The 18,374-nt window shown below is 35.6% G+C and overlaps 1 protein-coding gene across 1 annotated transcript in view; it reads left to right on the forward strand.

The window, feature by feature from the left end:
• Positions 1-13,546: 13,546 nt before the first annotated feature.
• LOC126977319 (PRL-1 phosphatase) overlaps positions 13,547-18,374 on the forward strand; it is a 41,624-nt gene continuing 36,796 nt past the window's right edge. Inside the window, exon 1 of the mRNA XM_050826095.1 lies at positions 13,547-13,714. The gene's annotated coding sequence lies outside the window, so the exon portion shown is untranslated. The remainder of the gene's footprint in view (positions 13,715-18,374) is intronic.

Below are 18,374 nucleotides of genomic sequence, written 5' to 3' on the forward strand. Positions count from 1 at the left end.
TATTTCCCACGATCGGGTAAACGCCGTCATGATGTCACCTAAGTCACGTTTCTGCTGCGCTTGCGCCTCGTGCGTCGAGTGCCGTGTGCAACGTTTATGGGACTATGCTTATGCGGCGCTTCGCTAGGGTTAGCTATGCGTAACACCTCCCCCCGTAGAACAGCGACTATTGCAGGACGTCTCCGAGATGGTCGCTGGTAGGCATCCATGGTCAACTTTTATTTGGTTAGGGTTGATTTTCCTGGGTGCCGGAACAGCATATGTTGCATCAGGGGTGCCGCTGCAGGTCTTCGTGATTCCGCTGGTTTCGTTTCTTCTATGTAATTGGAGATATAATAAAGTTCCAATAAGTGCACATGTACCCAATAGTATAAGGTACATGGGTATTGTCGTGTGATAGATTACTGGATCGGTGAAGCTTTCTTGATGTATCAATGATTGAGTTGCTATATCATTTTTAAAAGTATGGAGCTTGTGTAGACTTGGTGAATTTAGAATAAATTTTGGTAAAGATTTGGGCTCTGGTTCGATGTACTGGGGCATTTCAATTATTCTTACGACATGTCCTTTGATATGATCGTTTGAATTGGAGATCGTGAAGGTAGGTGCTTTCAAGTTGCAATTCAGTGGGATAATTGCTAAGTAGCTGCCATGTAAAGTTCGATACTGTTCTTGTCCACAGGATATCTTTACTTTTGTTGGAATAGGGAAGCTCATGGTGTAATGTTTGTCGTCAAGTGCTTCCAGTGCTTCGTTGTTCAGAGTAACTGACGTTAATTCACAGGATGGCGGGAGTTCTTGATTAGTAATAAGCTGCTGGACACAATCGGGCTTTTCCTGTATCTGTAGGTTTGATTTCGATTCGCAGAGAAATAGTGAGTTTAACTTCGGACATTCTGTCTCTATGTACCGAGAATCTTTGCTAGAGATTGCTACGAATGGTAAAGGTGGGATCAAGGTCTTATGGTTTCTGTTAGGAACAAGGGAGAGCTTATAGAAGTCGTATAGTGAAGGATCCACAATCGGTACTTTAATAACAATTACTATTTGTTTATCTAGATAAAAATAACCTAATTTAATAACTTCATAAAAATTTCTAATTTCAAAGTCAAGGACTTCCTTATTAGAATATAAAATCCTAAGCTTACTTAACATATCCTTAACATCACTAACACTAAATATAGAGTATGGAGTGCTCGATGCACGAATAAATGTTAACGTATTTTCTAAGTTCTGTAACTCTTCACACAGATCTTCTACATTATCTCCTAAGATCAGTAAGTGTTGTGCCATATGTGCGTACTTTATTAAGTCAGTGTCCTTTCTGGCGTCGCTTTGTAATATTAAATTTAATGCTTTATTCATTTTATCTTGATTTGATACAATACTACTTATTATTTGAGTGCTCTCGGAAACAAATTTCTTATTTAAGCTGACATGATTATTTAATTCTACTTCTAATTTCTGTTCATTACTGTGCAAGATCTTAATAGCGCGATCGTACTTCAACGCGTCTGTGTAATCCAAATTACCAGATATGCTTTTTATGACGGAACCGAGACCGTCGATGAGACCTCTTTTATTTCGTGATGATTGAAATATATTGAGTTTATTTGTAATTGATGCAATTTTACTATTGAGATGTTCAATGTGTGGGTCAAAAAGGAATACAGTTTTATTATTTAATAAGGGTCTTAATTCGGATATCTGGCTTTTCACTAATTCTATCTGTCTATGAATATTTTCTAAGTCTATATGGCTAAGGAAGGCGTGGTAATGTGAGACAATTCTTGCTACTCCTAGTTTGAAAGGAAGTAATCCTGGTCCATTGTCAAGTGAGTCAATCGTTACTTCTTGTCCTAGGGTCGTGCGGAGTACTGTCAGCCATAGAAATATCCTGCAACAAGGTGAGGTTTTTAGGGCTTCGCTTAAGGCGAGATTTGGCAACTGGACCGCGTTTTTTCTTTGTGTAAATGTGGATTGGAAGGTCTGCAAGTACAGTATCCTGCGTAAAGCGAGGGGCTAGTTTTTGTCGGGATGCCAAAGGATTTTTTATAAAGACTTGCTGGTCAGGGGTATAGTCTATCTCCGGTTCCCTATCCTTGTTACGATTTTCAGTCAGTTGGGTGCGTTCGTGTAAGGAAATCTCATTAATCATATCATATACTTGACGCATTCGTTTCCTATGGTCTTGTGAATACTGCTGAAATAGATGTTCAGTTAATTCAATGTCAATTGGGTCACGCGGGTCAAAATGCCCTGTTATCAAGTCCAAAGGCCTACACCTCGTTAAACTATGGATGGAACTATTGTATGCTAAGATAGCATAAGGCATGAGATTAACAGCTGGTTCATTCCGTTTCTCAAGTTTCAGTATCCTGAGATGTTCAAGGATAGTGGAATGAAATCGTTCTACTATACCATTGTCGTTTGGTGAATGTGCTAGTATTTTATGATGTTGCATCTTATGGATCCGGATGAATTCTGCAAATAACTGATTTGTGAATTCAGGTCCACCATCTGTCACTACTGTCAATGGGACACCGTGATGTGTGCAAAATATTAATAATGCTTGTACGACACTCAGAGCAGTACTATCCCTTAAGTGGTAGGCTTGCGCGTATTTAGAAAACGCATCTACAATTGTTAAAAATTTTTCGTTTTGAGCTGTAAAAAGATCAAGATGAATTATCTGAAACGGTTTAGAAGGAGGGGGAACTATTAAAAATCTCTGTTTAATTGGATTTCGGTCATATTTAGCCTGTCCACAAATGCTACATTCATTTATATATTTACTTATACATTCTTTCATCCTAGGCCAATAGTATTTAGATGATAAGGCCAAGTAACATTCAGTGATACCACGATGGTTTGTTTTACCCTCATGATATTTTTTTATGATGTCCTGTTGTCGCAAATATTCCTTAACGTTTTCTAATTCGATTTTTGTCAAGATGAGATTCATCGAAGAGCTTTTAAAGTTATCTTGTATAATTGGAATAATCTTATACATAGCGAGAGGTGGATGGATTATTATACCTGTTCTTACTTTTGGATTAATATATTCCTTAACTGCATTAACAACGTCATTAGTCAAGTTAGATTCGGAAAGTTGTATAGTAGTCCGGGTGTGAGTTTCAAAGGGTTTAGTCACTACTGGTCTTTTCGTAATATCGCCTACTAAAATGAAACAAATCTGTCTACTGAATTTATTTAGTGGTTCATCTGAAATTGGGACTTCGAGTATTGGAATTTCGTTACTAGTGTGAACAGTCACTGTTTCTGAATTAATCGGTAATCTGGAGGGAGCCGATAGAGTTTCAGACCCCGCAACTGATTGAGGCTTTTCAGATACATTAACAACTATAGAACTAGTGTCTTCATTATTTAATTCAACACGAGACAAAGCGTCTGCATTGGTGTTATGTTTGCCTTGCTTATAGACTGCGGTGAAATTATATTCACTCAACTTAAGTCTCCAACGGGTGAGTCTAGAGCCAGGCTCCTTAAGGCTCATAACCCATTGTAGAGGTCTATGGTCTGTGACTATTTTGAATTTTCTACCGAATAAATACGGACGAAAGTATTTTGTTGCCCAAACGATGGCTAGCAGTTCCTTTTCGATTGTACTGTAGTTAGTCTCAGTCGAGTTTAAAGTCCTGGATGCGTAAGCTATTGGTTTGTCGCTACCTATTGGTCCTTGAGAAAGAACAGCACCTATCGCGAAGTTAGAAGCGTCAGTTGTTAGTACAAAGTCTTTAGTGAAGTCCGGGTATTGTAGTATAGGGTCGTTAGTCAAGAGTATCTTACATTTCTCAAAACAGTCAATGTATTTGGGATCGTTGTAGGTGATTTTTGAACCTTTTTTTAGACATTGCGTCATGGGTTTAGTTATACGAGCAAAGTCTGGAATAAACTTCCTGTAATAACCGAGCAAACCGAGGAAACGCTTAATCTCAGAAGCAGTTTTTGGAATGGGGAATCTCTGGATGGCAGTGATTTTATCGGGATTAGGCTTTATACCATCTTTACTTATTACGTGTCCTAAATATGAGGTTTCTAACTTTAAGAATTCTGACTTATCCATTTGAATTTTGAAGTTAGATTCCCTTAATCTTTTGAAAACTTTTTCTAAATTAACTATGTGTTCCTGTAATGAGACGCTAAACACTATTATATCATCCAAATATACTAAACAGATAACATTCTGAAGATCCCTTAGGACATCATCCATCACACGTTGAAATGTGGATGGTGAATTTTTCAGACCCATTGGCATTCGTAAAAATTCGAAATGCCCATGTTCTACGTTAAATGCCGTCTTGTGGATGTCAGAGGGGTCCATTTCTACCTGATAGAATCCACTTGCAAGGTCTAAAGTGGTGAAATAATGACAGTTACCAAGCTTATCCAAAATATCGTTAATGTTGGGGATGGGGTATTTGTCATCCATAGTTTTTTCATTAATTTTACGGAAATCAACAACAATACGCCATTTAATTTTTCCAGAGGCATCGCTTTTCTTTGGAACTACCCATATGGGGGAGCTCCATGCTGATTGTGAAGGACGGATTATCCCTTGCTCAAGCATTTTTGTAATTTGTTCCCGTACTTCCTGTCTGTGAACGTAAGGGTATCTATAGGTTTTAGTATAAACGGGTAATTCATCTGTGGTACGGATTTTATGTTTAATTTTATTGGTGAATGTCAAGGGTTCCCCATCAAGATAAAAAACGTCAGCATATTGTGCACAGAGAGATTCTAAGTTAGCACGTTCTTCTGGATTCAAATGATTAGTTCGTAATCGCGAAAGAACTTCCGAAGCACGATCACTAGGTTGTTGAGTGTGCGTGCATTGCTCATTAAATAGTTCTGCACTAACCGGTTTATCCATTGAGAACACTATATCATGCTTAGTGGGGTTTACGATCTCTATTATACCGCGATTGTTCTTGACTGTGGTAATGCAATCGCGAATAGTACAGTTGGATATTATTTGTTCTGTCACTAAAACGTCACCATCATGAAAATTAATAGGTATGCGGATCAATTTGGATGTGTTAGCCGGTATTATATCTTCATAAAGATTACAATTTCGTGAATCATACATGCATAACTGGTTGGTCGACTTACGTGTAACTAAGACTTTATTTTTTAAATCTATGCTAGACTCTAATTTTTCTAATAAATCTAAGCCAATTAAACCATCAAAATAGTTATGAAATTTATATATAAAAAGAGTAATCTCACTATCTTCGTTAAACTCAGAAAAACACGGTATGGTAATTGAATAATTATTCCTAGTGGTCGCATGAATATTAGTTACCTCAAAGGGTTCATAATTACACGGAACATTTGAAAAAAAAATTTTGACAGCTTCAGGGCTAATAAAGGACTGATTCGCGCCTGTATCAATTAATAATTTTAAGGGTGGATCTGCTATTTGAATAAATGGAAGTTGTCTCTGAGTTTGTAGATTAATTTCTATTTTGGTTTTTCTGATTTTTGAGTTTCCTGAAAATCCTGATTATCAGAAGGATGTTCATCATGGTGCTCTTCAACGTAAGCGGGAGTATGAGCACTATACGCTTGCTCGTACATTGGCTCATAATATAAAGGTTCTGAGTACGTCTGTTCGTAATAGTCATAGTCATATTCAGGGTATTCGTAATAATTGTAATAGTCAACGTCGTTTAAGTTTATTTCACGCGTCTTGAAATAATTAGATGGGGGTGGATTTCCATGTTGTCTCCAGTCACGTCCTATCATCGGTCTAGGCAATGGCTTAGTAACATAGTGGCTTACGCCACTCATGGGTGTAGGACCGTTATTATTAGGTGTGTGTCCTAACCTTTGCTGAGGAACTCTAAACACGTTGCTTTGCGGTCTGTAATTAGGTGGAGGTGTGCTGAAAATTTGTTGTGTACGCGTAGGGCCTCTGTTAGGCGGTGCTTGGGGTTGCCAGACTTGCAATGGCCCCGGTGGCTGAAAATTATGCTTTGGAGTTCCTGGTGCGACATTGAATGAATTAAAAGTAAAAGGCCGCGAGGGTGGCAAATTAAAAGGCTTAACATTATACTTATTTGTTGCGTCATATGAAGACGTAGACTGCACTCTGCGTTCACCTGGTAATTGGTCATTGCGCTGCTGTAAATATAAGGTGTTGATTTCCTCTTGAACGTACTCTAATGCCTTCTCTATTGTATCCGGTCGCATGCACCGAATACGTGAACCTAATGGGTCTTTCAGACCTCGTACAAACGCTTGTAGGGTTAACTTTTTATACAATGTACGCTTTGCTTCTACGGTAGTGGTTATCGTTTCATGAAGTGTAACATAGGTCATTATTGTACTAAACAAACTCTGACATTTTTCATAAAATTCTTGAGGTGATGAATTTTTCTGGGTTAAAAGTGCTAAATCATTATACAAAGCGGTCTCATCTCGCTGGTCAGCAAAATTATTAATTAAGGCATTTCTAATACCCTGCCAATTTTCGGGGATGCCATTTGAATTTATTGTGCGCGCGGCATGTCCGGTAATTTTATTAAGGATACCATTTAATAAGGAAAGGTTACTGAGTTCATATCCTGGCTCCGCTCTAATAAATTGTGCTACCAGTTGATCACACAAATGCACGAACCGCGTAAGTACGTTCGGATTTCCATCGAACTCGGGTAACAAGCGTAAGGCCTTGAAAACTTGGTCTACTAAATCTACACTCATTTTTGAATTAATATTATTATGCAAATTAAATAAACTAGAAAATTCTATGCTATCGCTACTTTCTAATATATCCTCTAAATTCCTACTTGCATCAATTTGCGAGATTCTACTAATACTAATTGACCTAGTGGTCCTCGGTTTCCGTGGATGGAAATTTTTTTTAAAATTTAATAGGTACACAGAGGAAATTACACTGGAAAACAAAAGGAAAGAGAAAAAAAAATCACAGGAAAATTACAATTAAAAAAGGGTGAGCAACTCTAGTAAGATCTAGGTACTTACCAAATCATCTGCATTTCTCTGCTGTATCGATTTTCGGATACTCTACCTCGCCGCAACTCAAGTAGGTTCTAATAGCCCTTATCGGTGATCAATTCACTGACTCTATTATTTTAGACTATCCTACCGACTGCGCCAATTACGTTGGTTGCAGCCAGGAGATGCAAAAAAATGCAAATTTACTTCAACTTATTTATTAAAAGAAAGTTAAAACTAATTACAATTAATTATCCTAATGTCTACTGATCGATGCTAGATCAAGTAATGAACACACTTATATTTCCCACGATCGGGTAAACGCCGTCATGATGTCACCTAAGTCACGTTTCTGCTGCGCTTGCGCCTCGTGCGTCGAGTGCCGTGTGCAACGTTTATGGGACTATGCTTATGCGGCGCTTCGCTAGGGTTAGCTATGCGTAACACGTTTTTAATTATTCGTATGTATTTTGCTTCGACCCATTGTTTTTTTAGAGCGTCCCATATATGCTCATGTTCCAATGTATCAAACGCTATGTTAAAGTCAACGAATCCTTTATAATATGTTTTATTATATTCTTTATACTTCTGTGTATCTATATCTCTTAGAGTGTGTATATGGTCAATAGTTGAAAATTTGCTTCGGAAACCAGCTTGTTCCTTAGGTTGGTTTTCCTCTAGTGTGTTGGTAATTCTGTTTAATATGATTTTTGAAAATACTTTATAAATATTGGACATGAAACTGATACGCCTGTAGTTTCTTATATCGCCCTTATCTCCTTTTTTATGCAGCAGTATGATTGAAGATTTGGTCCAGTCTTCCGGGATGATTTCCGTTTCGAGGATTTCATTGAACACATCAATAAGTATTGGTGCTATCACTGGTAACGTAGTTTTTAGTAGTTAATTTGTGACTAAATCGGATCCAGGTAATTTATCTAGCTTTTGTGTTTCGATAGATTTTATTGTTTCTTTCTTTACTTGTTTTCCATTATGACTTTGGTATCAGTTTTGACAGTATTCCGTAGCTATTCCTAGTATTTCTGGTCTTATACTGGTCTTTCCATTACCTTTATTTTCCATGTCCAATCCAGTCTTTTTTATAATTCATTTCTTTTAAAGCCTTCTTTATTCCTCCAGTTTTTTCAATATGTTTTCTTAATGTTGTTAACCTTTTTGTTTTTCGTTTTTTCTGAGTTGTTCGCTTATCTTTTTCTTATTTCTGCTATCTTTTGTCTATTATTTTCATTGTATTTTCCTTGTTTTATAAGTTCTTTCCGTTCTTGTAATAATTGCTTACTTTTTAATGTTATTGCTGTCTTACTAATTATATTTATTTTTATTAGTTTCCGGTGCATTCAATGGCTTTCATACTGTTGTGAAACAGTCGTGCTCTTTTGACACTTGTCCCTGATAGTTTAGCTCTCACCATTCTATGATCTGAGTTAAAATTAAAGTTGTTTAAAACAGACAAATCTTTAAAAAAAATATATTGTTAGACATAATGATGTCGATCTCGTTCTTATGCCGGCCATTAGGAGAGATCCATGTCCATCTCTTCGATGGTTTCTTTCCGTACTTAAAAACTGTTTAGGATGCTTAATTTATTTTCAATAGCAAAGGATACTAGTCGTGAGCCGTGTTTACTTCTATTGCCAAACCCATGCTTCTCTATGATATTTTCTTCTCCAATTTTTTGTTTGCCAATCTTTCCATTAAAGTCGCCCATAACTATTATGTTTTTGGATGCTTTTGCAATAGTGGATTGTAAATCTACGTAAAAAATTTCGATTTTGACTATGTCTTCTTTTGTATTTGATTCGGTAGGCGAATACGCTTGGATTATTGACCATACTTGGTCTTCCTCACCTACAGCCAATTCAATTTTGAGAAGTGCAATCCGTTCTGGAATTCCTCTTAGTTCTTGTATGTTTTTGACAGGGTTTCTATATATATATTTATAAACCATGAATCCGACTCCGTACAATCCGAGCGTCTGCCCAATATGGTGTAATATGTATTTTCCATGGTCTTCTATTCTTTCCCCAATTCTTCTCACTTCGCTAATTCCAGTTATGTCCCATTTTATTTCATCTAATGCTAGTTCTAGTTCTTCTAGTTTTTCTGTGGTTCCTAGTGATCGACAGTTTATAGTTGCTATAGGTATATCATTATATTTATGTTTTTTGTTATTTGTTATCTTGAGAGGGTCGTGGTCGTTTTCCCCCAGGAGTACCAGTCGGCTTGGGGGAGCTAATAAAGCTAATAAAAGCGTATTAATTAATTTTGTTTATAGATATTAATAGATATTAAAAAAATAAAATAACTTCATAGGTCGGTATATCTGAACTGAAGTCTTGCGCAAGTATACCTGAGCGTGTGTGTGACAAAATTTGCACAAGTTTCCGGACTTGCACAAGTCTGGTAGGAAGATCGAAACTAAGATCTGTATACATGCGCAAACTAGTTTGTGCAAGTATGCATGAGTGTGTGTGTCGGAACGCAGTCAAACGCGCGCCAGAATTTCAATTCATTTAAAAGGTTGGCGTGGGAATACTTATTTCTTTTCAGTAACCATTCTTTACACCATACAGAACGTTTCTTCTTACACATCTCTTTTTTCTGAATAGCTAGCACCAAACCAACAATAGCCAAAACGTCATCATTTGTGGGTGTCACTTTTGGCATATTTTACAAAATACTTATTGCATGTTATGCAATAAGTATGACGTGATATGTGCGACTTCTTCGGTTTGTCACAGGCGCAGAACTAAGACTGCACAGGCATACTTGAATTGTGTGTGGTCACTATGAACGTCAGGTATACTTGCGCAAGCGTTCAGTTCCGGTATACCGTTACGTATGTGGCCGCCATTATGGTCAGGTACCTAATTATTAAAATCTGTGATCATCGCCATCTATCGAAAACTGTAATGGTGTCGTATTACTTGATGAAAGTGACACTAGATGACGTTTAATGTAGTATTATTTATCTTTAATTTGAACTAGATAAGGGGTGTCTGTGGTTCAACGCCATCTAATAAAGTTTAGGAAACTAACTTTCGCTAGCCACAACACGTCTTCTTATTGCAAAATAAAATAATTTTCAAAAGTAACGCTAGGTGGCCGATAGGAAAATACAATGCTAATTGTTGCCTTATTTGTAAGCAGACAAAGTCTGTTTTTATTTAAATGAGAAAAACTTTACTATCAAATTTTAATGAGCAGATTTCACTCTCCAAATTTTTCTCATACCGAGCGCCTTATATGAAAATCGATTCTTAACCCTTATTTCGAATTTGTCCGTGCTATCGGACAAGTACTTAAAAAAAATCTACGTTCGTTTCCGTTTCTACTTTTTCTTCCTTTCACGCTATAGTAAAAAAATAAATTTTTGGTGCGGCAGCCCCGTGTCTGACAGTTGCCAAAAACATGTCGGCGAGACAACATTCCAGGTAATTTACTTGAAAAATATTATTTTTGTTTTGTTTACGAGCTTTTTCTGTCTGTTGTTTTATGAATTATGTTACTATCATTCAAATAACACAAAACCCCTTTGATTTTGTTCTTGTCCTTCACGGTAAATAATGATTTTTATCTTGTCACAGCGGACACTGCCGAAATGTGTACTAAAACCGTTAGTTTTGAGTTGTACGTGGTGGCGGACATGTCCGAAAAGTAAACTTTCAAAAATCTAATTAGCCTTTACACATTCATGGAACAAACTACTACATTTTAACTACCTAAGCTACCGTAATAGTCAGAGACACTCACCGTGTGACGAATGTTGAACTTACAATGCTAACAGTAAGACTCAAAAATGTTATACCGTGAGTGTCTCTGGCTAAAACTTCTTGCCTGCACCTACTTAACTTCCTTTTTAACACAAAGGCTCTAGCACTAAATGCATGCGGCTGAAAGACTTTCGGTCCGAAATATACCGTGGTTTAATCAGCACAAACTGAAGTGATCTAGCTATCAGAAAACGGAAGAAAGCACGATCAGGCACGTTTGTAAACCAAGACCGGCTGACAGTTCACGTTACGATGGAGTTGCGCACTTTCCGTCAGTGAAGGAAGAAGATCGTTGTATGAACTGCATTAAAAAAAACTACGGTTTTCTGTCTAAAATGCGACACACGCCTTTGTTTTGTGACGGGCAAGAATCCTCGAAACTGATTTCTGTACTTTAAAACAAATTAAAGACTCATTTGACTACTTACATTGTTTCTTTTACACTAAGCCGCTTCTGCCACCTTGTTCGCTCAAGCCCGCTAGGGCGGACAAGTACTTTTAGTACTTTATTTCCTTAGATTCGATAATGTCCGCTGTGGCGGACTCCGATTTTTTTTTAAATGGTAGGACATAATTTTTTTTTTAAATTTTTTAGGGACTCAGACTAATAAAAGAAAAAAATTCAAATAAAATTTACCTTATTTGATTATCAATATCTCCATCGAAATAAGGGTTAAGGAGTAAACTCCAAAAATAGTGTCTAAATTTTGGCAAAGATGGTCTAAAGAATATTTAGTTAATTTGAGTCAACGTTATTAATGGAAAAAAATTGAAGAACCGAATGTAAATGACATTTTTATTATGAGAGAAGATAATATCCCACCAGCCAACTGGCTTTTAGGTAGAATTATATCAAAACACCCTGGCCCAGATAATTTAACTAGAGTAGTAACAATTAAAAGTAAATAGAAATTTTTAAACGTCCAGTTACTAAAATTGTAGTATTAACAAAATGAATAGTGTATGCATTCTGTTTTTAAATTTTTAATCACTTATTATTTTATATGGATGTCAATACAGCATTCTTAAACGGAAGCTTAAGTGAAAAAGTATACATGCGACAGCCACCTCACTTTGAAAAAAAGGGAAAAGAAGACTATGTGTGTTTAATAAAGAAATCTCTTTACGGTCTTAAGCAAGCCTCTCGGTCTTGGAACCAAAAGCTACATTCGGAACTGAAGAGCCTACACTTTAAAAGTTGCTTAAACGAATCCTGTGTATACATGAGGAAACGTGATAAAGAAATGATAATACTCGCTATCTAAGTTGATGATATCCTCATTTTATACAACAATGAAAAGGAAATGAGAAAAGTTAAAGACGAACTTAAATCAAAATTTGAGATGAAGGATATAGGTAAGGTAGAGCTCTTTCTTGGAATGAGAATAAAACAAGAAAAAGTTACTATTAAAATCAATCAGGAGGAGTATATCGAGAAAATTCTTCGCAAATTTTAAATGGAGAACTGTAAACCAGTGAGTACACCAGGAGTTACAGGGCAGCGTTTCGAAAAACCAAAAGAGTCATCTGTACCTGACCCTACAGAGAGCTGATAGGATCATTGATGTATGTTGCTGTCTGTATAAGGCCCAACATTGCCCACGCAACAAACTTTATGAGTGAATTTTGTAATAATTATGAAGAAAATCACTGGTTGCAACGAACAGGATTCTGAGATACCTTAAAGGATCAAAGAGTATGGGACTAGTATACTCTAAGGACACATGTCAAGAAATTGAAGGCTTTGCTGATGCAGATCATGGAGGTAATTTTGTTGACAGAAAGTCATATTCAGGAAATGTGTTCAAGATGGCTAATGGAGCCATTTAGTGGCAAAGTTCCAAATAGAGGAGTATAGCACTATCGACAGCAGAAGCTGAATACATAAGCTTATCCGAGGCTGCGAAAGAGGCCATATTACTCAGAAGATTTTTAAAAGAAATCACAGATAAGGAGCTACCAATTGTGATTCATACAGACAGCCAGTCCACTATGGCTATTGCACAAAACCCAATGCACTATCAGCAGACTAAACATGTTGATGTGCGCTATCACTTCATTCGGGAAACTATAGAAAATGGAACAATCATGCTGAGGTATTTGGAGACACAGCAAATGGTTGCTGATGTTTTGACGAAGGCAGTAATTAGAGGAAAGCATGAGTTTTGCAGAAGTGAGATGGGAGTGCATTGAGGATTGTCCGTGAGTGAGTGAGTGAAAGGATTAAAGGAGTCTGAATCTTGATAGGAAGTCTGATAGAAACAATTGAGGAGGAGTGTAAGAGCAATGAAGTACAATTGTTCATTGACTGGCTGGTTATGAATCATGACGTATGTTTGGATTTTTAGTGACTGCTGGTTTTTCTATGTCAAAAAAAAACAAAACTATCTTTTTATCTGTTGTTTCAGCTGAGGCTGAAAGCTGTGTTTTTCTATTATTAATGTGCTATTTTTACCAAATATATACTATATAACTGTATCTGCTATGTTATTATTAAACTTCTAATACGTTTGGTACGTGTCCTGTCACGGTCGCCAAGTACGTTACTCGTACAATATGTAATTTCTTAAAATTAATAAATGTAACGCAAATTGTTTATTTAGACGCTCCTGCACCTGCTTGTGGCTTGCAAAGAACCACTGGCACTGTTTAATGCAATGTTATTACTTCTAAATATATATTACCTACTTCTGAACTGGCAATTCGCAAGTGACGTTGGCAAGTCAGTTAACTGTCCCTTGTCAGGCTGTCAGCACAGTGCAGTGCACACCACGTGGCAACTGGCAACATTTTATTATTCCGTATTCCGTAATTCGTTCAGACTTCAGTACATTAAATTTTTCGTGCGGAGCACACGTATTTCGCGTGTGCATGCAATTTATATTAGCTGCTCTCGGCTAAATCAGTTCAATTCATATTCAATGTGTATGGCTGTGGGGGTAAGTTTGTTATTTTTATATGAAGCTTCTTCATACGTATTTGGTTGCGAAAACTAATTGTAGTGTATTGCCCTCGTTCAAAAGGACGTCACTACTTGCAGCTATGAGCAATCATTTAAATGTTGGAACTTGGAATGATTTCCTTTTAGGTACTTGTTTCTCGAATATAAGTTTCGATTTAAGTAACAAATGAATGATAGGTACGACCCGCTTTATTTATAATACTGAAGACAACTTTAATTGTTTTAGTACCTACAAGGCTAATTCTAGACGTTCAGTAGAAATGGAGAGGTACACCTCACTGTTCAGTGTTTCTAAAAATAATCATGGCTATAGAAATACTATTATTTATGCCGTGAAATATGAATATGTACATATTTATTTGTTAAATCTTTTTCGGGAAGTTCGCGATAGGACGTTTCGCTCTACTGTTAAAAATAAAATTTTAATATTATATGATTTGCACACTGTGAAGTATTATGTTGACTAATTATTAATAAATAATAACTTGTGATTTATATCACAATAAGGAAAAGTTGTCTTTGATATTCAAAAATCCTCAATTTGCATAATTATGATCTGGTGGTCAGTAGTCACATTCAAATACCAGATATAATATTGTATTACAAGTAAGTACTTATATAATTCATCTACATATAAGAAACACATTTAACAAATAAAAGAATTAATTATACATTAAGTTGACTGACCACTATATTATTTACCTCTTACTATCTCAAGATCACACAGCAGGCTGATATTATTGGCAATTTTTTTTGGTATTAGGTTTAAATTGCTTGTAAAATGTATGATTATATTGATGTTGAGGCCTCTAACAGCTGTCCAATACTTACATCACCTATATTAAATGTATCAATTATCATTTATAAGAATAAATAAGATTATAGTAGTATTATACAACAGTAGGAAGTGTTGATCAGAATGCTGCAGGAGTTCGTTATTCAGCCATAAAAAAATAGTTTGCCAGCACTATTTGTTATATGGTTTTAAGAAAGTTATTCATAATGAAACAATTTGGCTGGTGAGACATCTTATGCCTCAAGGTGACACACACAATAATATTTTTCATTTCTTATTAAAATTACAGACTAGTATTTACAAACAAGGACAGAAATATGTAAAATTGTTCTTATACTTTTCAACAACATCCATTTTGCATGTATGTCATTTCATAAACAATATTGTTGTATTTTTTGTACTTTGTACATAACCTCTAAAGTCTAAGCAGTCTCAATAACATATTATAATATTTTGTAGTTATATATATTACCTTTGTATCTCATTGTATAGTTTTATTAATATTTTGATAGCCTCAATACAGGCATGGTCTAAAAGACAAAACAACTAACTAAAGGGGTATTCTTATATGGAAATATGATTAAACTTAGAGTATTTGACATTCTGTTTGTTCTGTGATCAGTTTGTTACAATAACAATTTGAAATGATAATGTATTTATTATATTACAAAATGATAATTAAATTGAATACATTATCCAGTCTGTTTTGATCATATATTATCTGATGCATTCAAATGAGTGAAATTTGTCATTTTGTTGAGTGCCAATTCGGCAGTAGTACTAAGATGTTATGCAATCATCAAATCAAATAAGTACCCATGATTTATGGGAGTATGATTTATTGGAGTACTCATTTAAACTCAAGGGTTGAGTTTACAGTCCAAGTTGATTAAGTTTTGGAAATTTTATGAGGTGTAAAATCAAGATTTTGCCTTTAATAATAGCACTTTGAAATTATTATTTGGAAATATATACTTTCCAATCAAAGAATTTATGTACCACATAAAATTATCCATCAATATGGATATAATTTTCAAGGTTCTCAAGGTGGCAGTGATCAAATTTGGTATAATCTATAAAACTAGATATCTTGATGATATCCTGTAGTTATTGCAATGTCTCCCAAGCTGCTTAAGGAAGTACAAGATACTAAATATAATTCAACCACCATAATTAAATCATTTTAATATCTTGCTACAAGGAATGTGAGAACTTTATTGAAAAGTAAAACAAATTCAATTTACACTAATAAGCTCCTCAAGACATAGGTCATTGAACTTTATTAGTAGCGACTTGAGCAGATTTTGACCCTGTGGATATTATAACTACTTGTAATTTTAAATTTCAGCTTAAAGCTGTAAGAAATATTATAATTTATAATTATGCTGGGATTAATAATTTTATGGATAGGAAATTATAAATTTAATATGACTATGTTATTAATAATTGTAACAGTAAAGTCGGCAGTCATCATTATGTGCGAATTAGTGACTAAGATATAAACTAAAAGCTGATATTTGAGTTTTGTTATTGATTCAAGCATTTGTGTGATGACGTCAACATCCTGTAAAAATTATTCATGTTTAGCAAATATACCTTATTCAAATTCTCCCATTGAAATGCAACATGCATTTGAATAAAATTCAAGTGTTTATTCTGGACACGAAAATATTATTTTTTGTCCCTGTTTTAAGCTGTTCTAAGAGATTCATCTCTGCGATTTCGTAAATTTTATTCTGCTAACGTTTGTAGAGGCAATAATTTGTATACGAATTTAAAATAGAAAAAGCGGGCAAATGCGAGTCGGACTCGCTTATGAAGGGTACCTAAGCAGCAAGTAACAAAATATAAAAGTTATTGTAGTACGTTGTAACTTTGATCGATGTTTTATTATTAATTTGTGTATTTTTTTTAATTAACTTCTTTATGACGTATTAAAAAAAACTACTTACTAGATCTCGTTTAGACCAATTTTCGGTGGAAGTTTGCACTATAAACCTCAATATCATTTTTAAGACCTATCCATAGATAACCCACAGTTCAATGAAAACGATTTTTGAGTTTCAGCTCTAAGTATGGGGAACCGCCATTTTTTTTTTCATTTTTACTTACCAATTTTCAACAGTATAGTTCATATAGTTTCGGAAAAAAGTGGCTGTGACATACGGACGAACAGACAGACATGACGAATCTATAAGGGTTCCGTTTTTTGCCATTTGGCTACGGAAGCCTAATAAAAGTTAATCTGCGCATGAGACTTCTGTATTATTCGGTGTAGTTGTTTTCATCAAAGGCACTGCATTGGAAAGAATTAGGGACGAGTTGCGCGCCGTTAATTCGTTGGTTTAACAGGAAGTTACGTCACTTCAGCTATGCCGACGCCATTGTTTTCAGACGATAATAGCACGTACTAGGTTCTAGAAGTTTCTATTGACTCCTATGCATTTGGATATCTACTACTATTTGCTGCTACTACTACTAATTATATATAGCTTGAAATCGGCAATCGATTAATTGTCGGATTGACTCATCCCATAACATTTGTGTCATTAGAACCACACCTACGTCTAGCATTTATTATGAAAGTAATAGTATCAGTTTTTATAGTATTTTGCCTAAATATTTGTCAGGTATGCTTGAGTTCTGATTGTGCAGTTTTTTTACTTGTGAATACCTGGTTAAAACTAGAAATATAATATTATTGAAGTGAAACTTCTTTAGGCGCGACTACTAGGTAACTGGACGACAATGCAACGGAACCGGAAGTCCGTTACGGCAAGATGGCGTCACGTTTCTGTACCATCCGGTTTTTGGTTTCTTCGTCCATTATTAGGATAGGCAAAGGGTTCGAGCCCACTTGTTAAAATAAAATAAGTCTTAATTTTTTTTTAATTCTAGGTAAAGAAAGAAATGCTTACTTTGCTCAAAATATGAGGTTATAGCGTCAACGTTACCGATAAAAAAATAGCAAAAAATTTAACAATGGCTTTAATTAATATATTATATAATTATGTATTCATGTATCTGTTAATTATTCCTAAAGTTAACTTTTATTAAGTTTTACGTCAATCGCGCGTAAAGATTTTTTTTATCATTCATCATGCGTTAACATTCGGTGGGTCATGTGCGTTGGACTAGAAGCATAAAGACCTTTATTCGACAGCTCACAATGTCTGTCCATGTTATTATTAAATAAAAACTCCTATTACTCGTTGCTGGCATTATAATGCAGGTAGAATAGTAATACAATTCATTGCAGCGCTCCCAGTTAATGCTATACTCAGATTTTATAAACATATAGGTAGTGACCCTTCACATCCTGCTGTGAGGCTGCGAGAGTTTGGCTACCGCTTATCGGTGTCGAATATAACCTACGCCAACATACCGGTTTCGAACGCTTAGGGCTCGAGAGGCGAGGCACTTGGACTCGAAATAAAGGGCGTTGATTGGGCAGACGAGGGGAGAGCCTTTAGGTACGTATCAAACCACGTAGGTAGGTTTATTCAGCAAGGGCCCAGGGGTCGTTGATCGAAGTTTTAGCGGCGGACTCCCGAATCCAGAGGGCGACGTGCGCGGCGTCTGTTCTTGCATGATTAATGTTTTGTGTATTCATAATGTCCTAGTACCTCAATGTCAAGTATTCTTTTATCTGTCTCAGTTTATCTTTATTAACCGCATTACATTCTGAGACGTAATTTCATATAAATGAATAAACAGATAAGCAAATTATTCCATTAGCAATCTATTTGAAAAAATACAAAAGCTTTATTTTTTACTCTAGCTGTTAGGCATAAAGAAATACGGGATGGCAACAATCGAAATAATATTTTAACTATATAGG

The sequence above is a fragment of the Leptidea sinapis genome, chromosome 44, assembly GCF_905404315.1.
Source record: "Leptidea sinapis chromosome 44, ilLepSina1.1, whole genome shotgun sequence".
In the NCBI taxonomy this organism is placed as follows: Eukaryota; Metazoa; Arthropoda; class Insecta; order Lepidoptera; family Pieridae; genus Leptidea; species Leptidea sinapis.